The sequence below is a fragment of the Aquarana catesbeiana genome, linkage group LG09 (assembly GCF_042186555.1).
Source record: "Aquarana catesbeiana isolate 2022-GZ linkage group LG09, ASM4218655v1, whole genome shotgun sequence".
In the NCBI taxonomy this organism is placed as follows: Eukaryota; Metazoa; Chordata; class Amphibia; order Anura; family Ranidae; genus Aquarana; species Aquarana catesbeiana.
This window is the reverse complement of record NC_133332.1, coordinates 36,632,865-36,647,076: the sequence shown is the minus strand read 5'-3', so window position 1 is coordinate 36,647,076 and position 14,212 is coordinate 36,632,865. Positions and strand designations below refer to the sequence as shown.

Below are 14,212 nucleotides of genomic sequence, written 5' to 3'. Positions count from 1 at the left end.
AGATCCGCCCCAATCCAGGCCAGAAGGCCAGGGTCCCGACCCTCTGGTTCCGACCCCGTGGTTCTCCATCCCCATCAGAAGGCTTCCCTTTCGGCTACAAACCGCTCCAGGTCACCTTCACTCCAGCAGGTTTTGCATAGCAACCGCAATCCCATCTCTATTTCGCCATAGATCAGGGACGGAAGCAAGCGCCACCTCCTGGAAACTGATAAGAATAGATACTACACTTGATCTTCGCCAAAAGGCCGAGAAGCAATTAGCAATAATCACGCCTCAGTTGAACCTCATTGGCTATGATACTGCCACTGCGCAAAGCTAGTGGAGCGAACTCACTGCACGTCCATCCTGGTCAGTTCCTCCTCCCCCCTGCTGCTTGTGAATTCTACTTTTCTGTTTTTGACATTGCCACAATGGCTCCTGTTGCACAAGAGCCTTTTAAACAAATAGTAAAAGAGCTATTACACACTTTCTAGCAGTATTGAGCAGAAGACTTAAATTCCATTCAACCCCTGCAAAATATGGAGATTGACATTTAATCAACATTCCAATAAAATGTATTTTATAGATATGTTTTTAATATAGAATATCAATAGATACTCTCTAGCAATTAAAATATCTATGTTTCATTTAAAAACACAGTATATTTTATTGTCATAGGCCAGCAAATGTTCCAGAATCTTACTGAGTAATCTTATTGAGTCATATGCAGATTATGTTTCTCTGATTGGCCCAGCAGGAAAGTGGGCGGGAACTAATAGCCAAGCTCCTGAAAGCAAAGTGCTACCTGCATATCTCCTAAACTCACATGTCAGCGGCAAACAGAGTCAGATTTAAAGACAAGGTAAACTTTGTGAAGTATTTTTCATTTTTAATTCAGTTCATTTTACCATTGCTCATTGTCTTCTTCATCATTTTTTAGTAAATATTTTCTTGCATTGTTTTTCTGTTCTTTTATTCAAACAAAATAAAAAAAATGTAAGCTGAATCATAGAATCATTTAATCAAAAATAAAAAAAGCATCTTATCTCTTTGAGGAAAGGCACCTATTGTAAACTCTGTGACATACCTGTCTAGGTGTGGCAGCAAGTGCAACAAATCTTTTTTATGTGAAAACTACAAAATCAGGTGCTGTGAATGGCACGTGTTTCCATTAAATCAAGTGGTGGTGGCTTTTGTGTGGATGTAAAGGGGTTAATGGTGTAGTTACCCTTCACCAATGACTAGCACTCTCACTCAATGGTGCTTAAATTCTTTCACCAGAGCAGGAATATTCCTGCACAGAGTGGGATTTTAGAGTGAAACCATTATATTCTCTACCCCACGATTTTAGGATCCTCAATTATTTTGTTTGGAAAACCGTTATTCCTAGAGAAAATATTAATTCCGGCCTACAATAATTCATGGTCAGTGCAATCAGAGCTGAATACATAAATATTATTATGAACCTGTAGTCCAAATAACTCTACTTTTCTGTTTTTGACATTGGCACAATGGCTCCTCTATCGAAAAGCCAGTGGCGTGCAAAACACACCTCAAAAACTTCCACCCGGTGCCAAAAAAAAGTGCCCACACATAGAGAGTGAAACACAAAAAACGTGCAACGGGTGTACAGAGTCCTCCACTAGGGAAGGACCTTACCCTGATCCCCCGGGGCGTTAGGCTCCAGACAGGGACTGAGGTACTCAGACAAAGGGTCCATCCGGCCGAAACCAGGCGGACCCCCACAACTGGAAGGACTGCCGAAGCAGACCAACCCAAGTACAGTGGGGCTCTCCCGAAGAGAGACCCCTCAAAGGAGAGGGCGAACCAAGCCAAAAGGCCTATGTCCACCCCCTCCCAAGACTTTCAGAGTAGGCCCGAGGACCCACACCCTTTTTCTTTTTTTTACTTTTTTTTTAAAAGCCAGTGGCGTGCAAAACACACCTCAAAAACTTCCACCCGGTGCCAAAAAAAAGTGCCCACACATAGAGAGTGAAACACAAAAACGTGCAACGGGTGTACAGAGTCCTCCACTAGGGAAGGACCTTACCCTGATCCCCCGGGGCGTTAGGCTCCAGACAGGGACTGAGGTACTCAGACAAAGGGTCCATCCGGCCAAAACCAGGCGGACCCCCACAACTGGAAGGACTGCCGAAGCAGACCAACCCAAGTACAGTGGGGCTCTCCCGAAGAGAGACCCCTCAAAGGAGAGGGCGAACCAAGCCAAAAGGCCTATGTCCACCCCCTCCCAAGACTTTCAGAGTAGGCCCGAGGACCCACACCCTACTCGCCACACAGTGACAAAACGTGTATACAAAGACAACCAAAAAAAAGACAAAAAGGTGACAAACAGGGGTAAAAGAAAGAGTGGGGAAGATAGTGAGATGGGAGAGTGAAAGTGGCCATTGTGCTATACAATGGCCGGCCCTCCGGCCAGGCATAAAAATTTCCCCTGGTCCTGGCCAAAAGGCCCGGCCCAAGAGGCAGGTGCGAAAAACGTGTGTTGTGGTGAAGTGACCATGGTGCCATAAAATCAAGTGCTTTCACTCTATCGAAAAGCCAGTGGCGTGCAAAACACACCTCAAAAACTTCCACCCGGTGCCAAAAAAAAGTGCCCACACATAGAGAGTGAAACACAAAAACGTGCAACGGGTGTACAGAGTCCTCCACTAGGGAAGGACCTTACCCTGATCCCCCGGGGCGTTAGGCTCCAGACAGGGACTGAGGTACTCAGACAAAGGGTCCATCCGGCCGAAACCAGGCGGACCCCCACAACTGGAAGGACTGCCGAAGCAGACCAACCCAAGTACAGTGGGGCTCTCCCGAAGAGAGACCCCTCAAAGGAGAGGGCGAACCAAGCCAAAAGGCCTATGTCCACCCCCTCCCAAGACTTTCAGAGTAGGCCCGAGGACCCACACCCTACTCGCCACACAGTGACAAAACGTGTATACAAAGACAACCAAAAAAAAGACAAAAAGGTGACAAACAGGGGTAAAAGAAAGAGTGGGGAAGATAGTGAGATGGGAGAGTGAAAGTGGCCATTGTGCTATACAATGGCCGGCCCTCCAGCCAGGCATAAAAATTTCCCCTGGTCCTGGCCAAAAGGCCCGGCCCAAGAGGCAGGTGCGAAAAACGTGTGTTGTGGTGAAGTGACCATGGTGCCATAAAATCAAGTGCTTTCACACCGTGACTATACGGCACCCCTGAACTGCCACTTCAGGGGCACATTCACCACTGGCTTTTCGAAAAAGCCCTGACCACCCAGCCCAGACCACAGCAGACCCCACCACAGACAGGAAGGATATGGAGATCAGGAAGCCGGAAAGAGCCCTTTACCATCAGGCACTGCCGTCGCTCCCATCACTCCTCCTAATTACATTCGGGAAGTACTTGCCACTCCCTCCCCCCCTTGCAAGGCAGGAGTAAGCGTTCTCTCCCAAATAACTGTCTGGAGCTAGATCCGCCCCAATCCAGGCCAGAAGGCCAGGGTCCCGACCCTCTGGTTCAGACCCCGTGGTTCTCCATCCCCATCAGAAGGCTTCCCTTTCGGCTACAAACCGCGCCGGGTTACCTTCACTCCAACAGGTTTTGCATAGCAACCGCAATCCCATCTCTATCTCGCCATAGATCAGGGACAGAAGCAAGCGCCACCTCCTGGAAACTGATAAGAACAGATACTAGACTCGGTCTTAGCCAAAGGGCCGAGAAGCAATTAGCAGTAATCACGCCTCAGTTGAACCTCATTGGCTATGATACTGCCACTGCGCAAAGCTAGTGGAGCGAACTCACTGCACGTCCATCCTGGTCAGTTCCTCCTCCCCACTGCTGCTTGTGAATTCTACTTTTCCAATTTTGACATTGCCACAATGGCTCCTGCTGCACAAGAGCCTTTTAAACAAATAGTAAAAGAGCTATTACACACTTTCTAGCAGTATTGAGCAGAAGACTTAATTTTCATTCAACCCCTGCAAAATATGGAGATTGACATTTAATCAACATTCCAATAAAATGTATTTTATAGATATGTTTTTAATATAGAATATCAATAGATACTCTCTAGCAATTAAAATATCTATGTTTCATTTAAAAACACAGTATATTTTATTGTCATAGGCCAGCAAATGTTCCAGAATCTTACTGAGTAATCTTATTGAGTCATATGCAGATTACATTTCTCTGATTGGCCCAGCAGGAAAGTGGGCGGGAACTAATAGCCAAGCTCCTGAAAGCAAAGTGCTACCTGCATATCTCCTAAACTCACAAGTCAGCGGCAAACAGAGTCAGATTTAAAGACAAGGCAAACTAATCAAAAATAAAAAAAAGCATCTTATCTCTTTGAAGAAAGGCACCTATTGTAAACTCTGTGACATACCTGTCTAGGTGTGGCAGCAAGTGCAACAAATCTTTTTTTATGTGAAAACTACAAAATCAGGTGCTGTGAATGGCACGTGTTTCCATTAAATCAAGTGGTGGTGGCTTTTGTGTGGATGTAAAGGGGTTAATGGTGTAGTTACCCTTCACCAATGACTAGCACTCTCACTCAATGGTGCTTAAATTCTTTCACCAGAGCAGGAATATTCCTGCACAGAGTGGGATTTTAGAGTGAAACCGTTATATTCTCTACCCCACGATCTTAGGATCCTCAATTATTTTGTTTGGAAAACCGTTATTCCTAGAGAAAATATTAATTCCGGCCTACAATAATTCATGGTCAGTGCAATCAGAGCTGAATACATAAATATTATTATGAACCTGTAGTCCAAATAACTCTACTTTTCTGTTTTTGACATTGGCACAATGGCTCCTGCTGCACAAAAAAAAATAAATTATCGAAAAGCCAGTGGCGTGCAAAACACACCTCAAAAACTTCCACCCGGTGCCAAAAAAAAATGCCCACACATAGAGAGTGAAACACAAAAACGTGCAACGGGTGTACAGAGTCCTCCACTAGGGAAGGACCTTACCCTGATCCCCCGGGGCGTTAGGCTCCAGACAGGGACTGAGGTACTCAGACAAAGGGTCCATCCGGCCGAAACCAGGCGGACCCCCACAACTGGAAGGACTGCCGAAGCAGACCAACCCAAGTACAGTGGGGCTCTCCCGAAGAGAGACCCCTCAAAGGAGAGGGCGAACCAAGCCAAAAGGCCTATGTCCACCCCCTCCCAAGACTTTCAGAGTAGGCCCGAGGACCCACACCCTACTCGCCACACAGTGACAAAACGTGTATACAGAGACAACCAAAAAAAAAGACAAAAAGGTGACAAACAGGGGTAAAAGAAAGAGTGGGGAAGATAGTGAGATGGGAGAGTGAAAGTGGCCATTGTGCTATACAATGGCCGGCCCTCCGGCCAGGCATAAAAATTTCCCCTGGTCCTGGCCAAAAGGCCCGGCCCAAGAGGCAGGTGCGAAAAACGTGTGTTGTGGTGAAGTGACCATGGTGCCATAAAATCAAGTGCTTTCACACCGTGACTATACGGCACCCCTGAACTGCCACTTCAGGGGCACATTCACCACTGGCTTTTCGAAAAAGCCCCGACCCCCCCGCCCAGACCACAGCAGACCCTACCACAGGCAGAAAGGATAAGGAGATCAGGAAGCCGGAAAGAGTCCTTTATCAGGCCCTACCGTCGCTCCCATCTCTCCCTCCTAATTACATTCGGGAAGTACTAACCACTCCCCTCCCCCTTGTAAGAGGGAAGTAAGCGTTCTCTCCCGAATAACTGTCCGGAGCTAGATCTGCCCCAATCCAGGCCAGAAGGCCAGGGTCCCGACCCTCCGGTTCAGACCCCGTGGTTCTCCATCCCCATCAGAAGGCTTCCCTTTCGGCTACAAACCGCTCCAGGTCACCTTCACTCCAGCAGGCTTTGCATAGCAACCGCAATCCCGTCTCTATTTCGCCATAGATCAGGGACAGAAGCAAGCGCCACCTCCTTGAAACTGATAAGAACAGATACTACAATGAATCTTAGCCAAAAGGCCGAGAAGCAATTAGCAATAATCACCACTCAGTTGAACCTCATTGGCTATGATACTGCCACTGCGCAAAGCTAGTGGAGCGAACTCACTGCACGTCCATCCTGGTCAGTTCCTCCTCCCCCCTGCAGCTTGTGAATTCTACTTTTCTGTTTTTGACATTGCCACAATGGCTCCTGTTGCACAAGAGCCTTTTAAACAAATAGTAAAAGAGCTATTACACACTTTCTAGCAGTATTGAGCAGAAGACTTAAATTCCATTCAACCCCTGCAAAATATGGAGATTGACATTTAATCAACATTCCAATAAAATGTATTTTATAGATATGTTTTTAATATAGAATATCAATAGATACTCTCTAGCAATTAAAATATCTATGTTTCATTTAAAAACACAGTATATTTTATTGTCATAGGCCAGCAAATGTTCCAGAATCTTACTGAGTAATCTTATTAAAGCGTTTGTAAAGGTGTTTTTTTTTTTTTTTAAAATAACAAACATGTTATACTTACCTTCACTGTGCAGCTCATTCTGCACAGAGTGGCCCCGAACCTCGTCTTCTGGGGTCCCTCGGCGGCTGTTTCAGCTCCTCCCCGCAAGCATTCACCACCTTAATGCGAGCTCCCTCGCACGGTGGTGAGTGCTTGCGGGCGCGCTCCCGTGATACAGCGGGCGGCTATAGCCGCTCGCTGTATCACTCGGCCCCGCCTCCCGGCGCGCCGCGTCATCGGATGTGATTGACAGCAGCGCGAGCCAATGGCTGCGCTGCTTTCAATCCATCCACTGCAGCCAATCAGCGGCCAGGGTGAGCGGAGGAACAGATGTCGGGAACGCGAAGCTGACTTTCGAGGCGTCAGGTAAGTAAAACGGGGGGCCTGGGGGCGGCGGTTCTGTCAGAAGTTTTTTCACCTTAATGCATAGAATGCATTAAGGTGAAAAAATTTTTACCTTTACAACCCCTTTAAGTCATATGCAGATTATGTTTCTCTGATTGGCCCAGCAGGAAAGTGGGCGGGAACTAATAGCCAAGCTCCTGAAAGCAAAGTGCTACCTGCATATCTCCTAAACTCACATGTCAGCGGCAAACAGAGTCAGATTTAAAGACAAGGTAAACTTTGTGAAGTATTTTTCATTTTTAATTCAGTTCATTTTACCATTGCTCATTGTCTTCTTCATCATTTTTTAGTAAATATTTTCTTGCATTGTTTTTCTGTTCTTTTATTCAAACAAAATAAAAAAAATGTAAGCTGAATCATAGAATCATTTAATCAAAAATAAAAAAAGCATCTTATCTCTTTGAAGAAAGGCACCTATTGTAAACTCTGTGACATACCTGTCTAGGTGTGGCAGCAAGTGCAACAAATCTTTTTTTATGTGAAAACTACAAAATCAGGTGCTGTGAATGGCACGTGTTTCCATTAAATCAAGTGGTGGTGGCTTTTGTGTGGATGTAAAGGGGTTAATGGTGTAGTTACCCTTCACCAATGACTAGCACTCTCACTCAATGGTGCTTAAATTCTTTCACCAGAGCAGGAATATTCCTGCACAGAGTGGGATTTTAGAGTGAAACCATTATATTCTCTACCCCACGATTTTAGGATCCTCAATTATTTTGTTTGGAAAACCGTTATTCCTAGAGAAAATATTAATTCCGGCCTACAATAATTCATGGTCAGTGCAATCAGAGCTGAATACATAAATATTATTATGAACCTGTAGTCCAAATAACTCTACTTTTCTGTTTTTGACATTGGCACAATGGCTCCTGCTGCACAAGAGCCTTTTAAACAAATAGTAAAAGAGCTATTACACACTTTCTAGCAGTATTGAGCAGAAGACTTAATTTTCATTCAACCCCTGCAAAATATGGAGATTGACATTTAATCAACATTCCAATAAAATGTATTTTATAGATATGTTTTTAATATAGAATATCAATAGATACTCTCTAGCAATTAAAATATCTATGTTTCATTTAAAAACACAGTATTTTTTATTGTCATAGGCCAGCAAATGTTCCAGAATCTTACTGAGTAATCTTATTGAGTCATATGCAGATTACATTTCTCTGATTGGCCCAGCAGGAAAGTGGGCGGGAACTAATAGCCAAGCTCCTGAAAGCAAAGTGCTACCTGCATATCTCCTAAACTCACAAGTCAGCGGCAAACAGAGTCAGATTTAAAGACAAGGCAAACTAATCAAAAATAAAAAAAAGCATCTTATCTCTTTGAAGAAAGGCACCTATTGTAAACTCTGTGACATACCTGTCTAGGTGTGGCAGCAAGTGCAACAAATCTTTTTTTATGTGAAAACTACAAAATCAGGTGCTGTGAATGGCACGTGTTTCCATTAAATCAAGTGGTGGTGGCTTTTGTGTGGATGTAAAGGGGTTAATGGTGTAGTTACCCTTCACCAATGACTAGCACTCTCACTCAATGGTGCTTAAATTCTTTCACCAGAGCAGGAATATTCCTGCACAGAGTTGGATTTTAGAGTGAAACCGTTATATTCTCTACCCCACGATCTTAGGATCCTCAATTATTTTGTTTGGAAAACCGTTATTCCTAGAGAAAATATTAATTCCGGCCTACAATAATTCATGGTCAGTGCAATCAGAGCTGAATACATAAATATTATTATGAACCTGTAGTCCAAATAACTCTACTTTTCTGTTTTTGACATTGGCACAATGGCTCCTGTTGCACAAGAGCCTTTTAAACAAATAGTAAAAGAGCTATTACACACTTTCTAGCAGTATTGAGCAGAAGACTTAATTTCCATTCAACCCCTGCAAAATATGGAGATTGACATTTAATCAACATTCCAATAAAATGTATTTTATAGATATGTTTTTAATATAGAATATCAATAGATACTCTCTAGCAATTAAAATATCTATGTTTCATTTAAAAACACAGTATATTTTATTGTCATAGGCCAGCAAATGTTCCAGAATCTTACTGAGTAATCTTATTGAGTCATATGCAGATTATGTTTCTCTGATTGGCCCAGCAGGAAAGTGGGCGGGAACTAATAGCCAAGCTCCTGAAAGCAAAGTGCTACCTGCATATCTCCTAAACTCACATGTCAGCGGCAAACAGAGTCAGATTTAAAGACAAGGTAAACTTTGTGAAGTATTTTTCATTTTTAATTCAGTTCATTTTACCATTGCTCATTGTCTTCTTCATCATTTTTTAGTAAATATTTTCTTGCATTGTTTTTCTGTTCTTTTATTCAAACAAAATAAAAAAAAATGTAAGCTGAATCATAGAATCATTTAATCAAAAATAAAAAAAGCATCTTATCTCTTTGAAGAAAGGCACCTATTGTAAACTCTGTGACATACCTGTCTAGGTGTGGCAGCAAGTGCAACAAATCTTTTTTTATGTGAAAACTACAAAATCAGGTGCTGTGAATGGCACGTGTTTCCATTAAATCAAGTGGTGGTGGCTTTTGTGTGGATGTAAAGGGGTTAATGGTGTAGTTACCCTTCACCAATGACTATCACTCTCACTCAATGGTGCTTAAATTCTTTCACCAGAGCAGGAATATTCCTGCACAGAGTGGGATTTTAGAGTGAAACCGTTATATTCTCTACCCCACGATTTTAGGATCCTCAATTATTTTGTTTGGAAAACCGTTATTCCTAGAGAAAATATTAATTCCGGCCTACAATAATTCATGGTCAGTGCAATCAGAGCTGAATACATAAATATTATTATGAACCCGCAGCCCAAATAACTCTACTTTTCTGTTTTTGACATTGGCACAATGGCTCCTGCTGCACAAGAGCCTTTTAAACAAATAGTAAAAGAGCTATTACACACTTTCTAGCAGTATTGAGCAGAAGACTTAATTTTCATTCAACCCCTGCAAAATATGGAGATTGACATTTAATCAACATTCCAATAAAATGTATTTTATAGATATGTTTTTAATATAGAATATCAATAGATACTCTCTAGCAATTAAAATATCTATGTTTCATTTGAAAAAAAAAGTATATTTTATTGTCATAGGCCAGCAAATGTTCCAGAATCTTACTGAGTAATCTTATTGAGTCATATGCAGATTACATTTCTCTGATTGGCCCAGCAGGAAAGTGGGCGGGAACTAATAGCCAAGCTCCTGAAAGCAAAGTGCTACCTGCATATCTCCTAAACTCACAAGTCAGCGGCAAACAGAGTCAGATTTATAGACAAGGCAAACTAATCAAAAATAAAAAAAGCATCTTATCTCTTTGAAGAAAGGCACCTATTGTAAACTCTGTGACATACCTGTCTAGGTGTGGCAGCAAGTGCAACAAATCTTTTTTTATGTGAAAACTACAAAATCAGGTGCTGTGAATGGCACGTGTTTCCATTAAATCAAGTGGTGGTGGCTTTTGTGTGGATGTAAAGGGGTTAATGGTGTAGTTACCCTTCACCAATGACTAGCACTCTCACTCAATGGTGCTTAAATGCTTTCACCAGAGCAGGAATATTCCTGCACAGAGTGGGATTTTAGAGTGAAACCGTTATATTCTCTACCCCACGATCTTAGGATCCTCAATTATTTTGTTTGGAAAACCGTTATTCCTAGAGAAAATATTAATTCCGGCCTACAATAATTCATGGTCAGTGCAATCAGAGCTGAATACATAAATATTATTATGAACATGTAATCCAAATAACTCTACTTTTCACTATTGGCCCGACCAATAGTGGGAAGGGCGCATGCAAATCCGATGGTGTAATTGGACCTGGACAGACGGTTGAGGGAAAGTCATCACCTGTTGCCCATGGGGGCTTCAGTGGGCCTACCCAACCAGTCTAGAAAGGACCTCCTGGTGAGGATGGGTGCTGCACATGGGTCTGGCCGGAGGGTCGGGTCCCTGGCCTTCTGGCCTGGATTGTGGTAGCTCTAGCTACGGACAGTTATTTGGGAGAGAACGCTTACTACCCCTTTGAGGGTGGGGGGGAGTGGCTAGTATCTCCCGAATGTAATTAGGTAGGAGTGATGGGAGCGACGGTGGAGCCTGATGGTAAAGGGCTCTCACCAAGCTTCTCGGCCTTTTGGCTAAGATCAAGTGTAGTTTCGGCTCATTTGTATCGAAGTTAAAAGGTGCCCGGGGTACCCGACAGTCGGCCTTGGGGGGAGCGTCCCTTGCTGCTATTGGCTGAAGGCTTAGTCCCCGGGCAACGGGAAGCGATCGCCCTACTGAAGGCGACTTTATCTTCGGGCGGTTGGCGGAACTGTGGGGGTTTCCCCTTGTGGGAGCCCCCGCAGGAAAGCGATTTAGTCTGAGGGTGATCTTTTTTCTACGATGGCGACCCGAGGAATCCGGGACTCGCTGCGATTTCTGGTGCGGCCAGGATGTACAGACGTGACGTTGAGGACTGTCGTGGTGGATCTTTTGACGGGCATTCTAGGCCTAGGGGTAAGGGACATATTATGTCTTCAAGATTTTCCGAATCAGCATTTGTATGACGTAACCTTTTATTCTACTGAGGTCTGCTGGGAGGTATACGAAAAGTTCAAGTTGGTGGCAGAAACGGAAGTTGGGAGGAAGTTCGGAGTGCAACCCCTTTTCATGCAGGAGGAGAAGGTAATTACAGTACATCTGTATAACCCCTTTGCAGATATCAATTTAGTAAGAGCCTTCCTGGGGAACTATTGTGACAAACTGAGAGGTGGAGAAAAAGTTTTCAACAACTTCCAGATTTGGTCTGGAAAATATCGCTTTTTTGGGACCTTTAAATCAGACATTAGCTGTGTGGGAGGAGTTAAAAGGCCCCCCGCCGTTTTTACTATTGGAGGGGAAAGGGGTTTCCTTTACTACCCAGGACAACCAAGGTACTGCCGGAAGTGTATGAAGTATGGTCATGTAAGCAATGATTGTGACCAAGAATTGAAATGTCGGTTCTGTGGGAAAGGAGGCCACGTTGCGCGTGATTGTAAGGAGAGTAGAGTATGCGACATTTGTAAAAAATCTGGGCACGTGGCAAAAGATTGTGAGCTATACCGAACCGCGAGAAAGGAGTGGCTGTCTACGGTGTTACCTGAGGGGAAGGAGAAAAGGGAAAACAGGCAGCAGAGGCCGCGAAGCGGTGCGAAGGAGGGTACTGGGAGTTCTGCTGGTGTGGCGGATCCTCCTGGCGAATCTCCAGAGCATCCAGCCAGTGAAGCTGCGCCCGAGGGGCAGACAGATGATGTGGCAGGAGCAGGTAGCACGGCCGCTGCCACTGTGAGTGAAGTGGTGGGTGGTAGTGTGAGCTCTGATGCCGCGGATGTTTTGCCGGGTGAAGATGGAGGTCTGAAATCCCCCGATGGAAGACAGGAAGAGGGAAGGCAGAATGAAGAGATGATCCAGGAAAATGTGGTGGAGACAGGTCGGACATCATCTTTGTTTGGTAGCCTGTCAGATAGCGAATCTGAAGAAGGAGAGATGGACACCGTTAGTGATATTGAGTGCGGTCAGAGGATGGAGGACGCTTTCACACCGCCAGAAGGACCGGACACTTCCGCTGTTAAAAGGCCTAGGGGGAGTGTGCCTGGGTCTGGTGGGGTGGAGGGCGGAATAATATCCGAGGATGGGGACTCTGAGGAGGAGTCCGCCAGCTCTCCAGTTACTTGGAGAAGGAAGAAGAGCTTGCCTGATGGAGGTGGTGCAGAAGGCAAGATGGATTTTTAAGATTTCTGTTATGGCTATGTTTTTCCTAATTTTTTTGATGGCTCTGTCAATAGGGTCCATAAATGTGAGAAGTATCGTGGCTAAGGATAGGAGGGCGGTGGTGTTTGATGAGATCAGCAAATGCAATATAGACCTTGTGTGTTTGCAAGAATGTGGAGAAGTATGTGGCCCTTCAGCTGATTGGTCCTGGGGTCCTTCTGTATGGTCACCTGCTTGTGTGTCCAGGAGTGAGGGGGTCGGCATGATAGTGAAAAATCCAAATGTGAGTTTTGTGGCACATGAAATTATCATTCCAGGACGACTACAGATAGTGACTGTGGATTTTTTAGGACAACAGGTGAGGGTAATAAACTGTTATGCCCCTGCAGAGAAAAGAGAAAGGATCAAGTTTTTAAGAACGGTTAAAATACACTTACCTGGGAGAATTCCAACTGTCCTGGTGGGAGACTTCAACTGTATAAGGAGAGGTGGAGACCGGCAGGGAGTCTGTAGTGACGGGGGGATGGACGCTTCATCCAGGGTCCTAAATGAAATGATAGAGGACTTTAATATGTATGATTTAGCTGTGGAGGTGGGAAAGGGTGATGTCATCTATACCTACCATTCCGACAAGGGTACCGTGAGGTCACGGATAGATTTTATTTTTGTGTCTCGTTTCCTTAAGAGTGAAGCTTATCAGGTTTTCCCGATGTTGTTTTCTGACCATTCTTTAATTTGTGGTTTTTTTAAGTTGGAAGGGGGGGTGGAATTCGGGCATGGTCAGTGGAAATTGAACTGCTCTCTCCTGGAAGATGAGGGGGTGGTTGGACGTTTCCTTTCCTTCTTTAAAATTCTGGAAGGAAAAAAACAAGATTTTGATGATTTATTAGAGTGGTGGGACTGGGTCAAAAAACAGACGGCTGGCTTCTTTAAAAAAGTTGGGGCGGAAAAAGCTAAGGAAAAAAGGGAGGCAGGGAAGAGGCTGTTACAGAGAGTGCACTTTCTCTATCGGTGTAAAAGGTTGGGTCTGGAGGTGGAGGAAGAGTTAAAGGAGGTGCAGGAGGAGAGGAGGAAGATGATAAAAGAGAAAGGCAAAGGAATTGTGTTCAGGGCCAAGGTGCAGAACATGGAGGAGGATGAGAAATGCTCCAGGTTTTTCTTTAAGAAAGCCTTTGGGCCCAAGAAAATAATGGAGAAGATGTTGGATGGCCAAGAAGAGGTGGAAGGGAGGAGGATGAGAGATGGTGTAAGAAGATTTTATGAAGACCTGTATGGAGGAGAAGAAGAAGCCACTCTGAAAGAGGTGAATGAGTATTGCGAAGTACTGCAAGGAGGATTGGAAAAGGAAGAGGAGGCCTTTTTGACGGATCTGGTGGGGGAGGCAGAAATAGAGAGAGTGCTCAAAAGGATGGCAAAAAATAAGACCCCAGGAGGAGATGGTTTGCCTGTGGAGTTCTATCTCATGTTTTGGACTTCAATAAAAACACATCTTACGGAAGTATTGAGATACTGTATGTCGTCTGGGAGGTTGGCTACCTCTATGAAGGAAGGGGTTATTGTCCTATTATACAAGAAGGGAGAAGAGAAGGACATCAAGAACTGGAGGC

The 14,212-nt window shown here is 44.4% G+C and overlaps 3 pseudogenes; all 3 read right to left on the bottom strand.

The window, feature by feature from the left end:
• Positions 1 to 252: 252 nt before the first annotated feature.
• LOC141109110 (U4 spliceosomal RNA) lies at positions 253 to 317 on the bottom strand (annotated as a pseudogene).
• A 3,370-nt stretch (positions 318 to 3,687) lies between these two features.
• Positions 3,688 to 3,752, bottom strand: LOC141109118 (U4 spliceosomal RNA; annotated as a pseudogene).
• Positions 3,753 to 5,963: 2,211 nt separating this feature from the next.
• Positions 5,964 to 6,028, bottom strand: LOC141109119 (U4 spliceosomal RNA; annotated as a pseudogene).
• Positions 6,029 to 14,212: the final 8,184 nt, after the last annotated feature.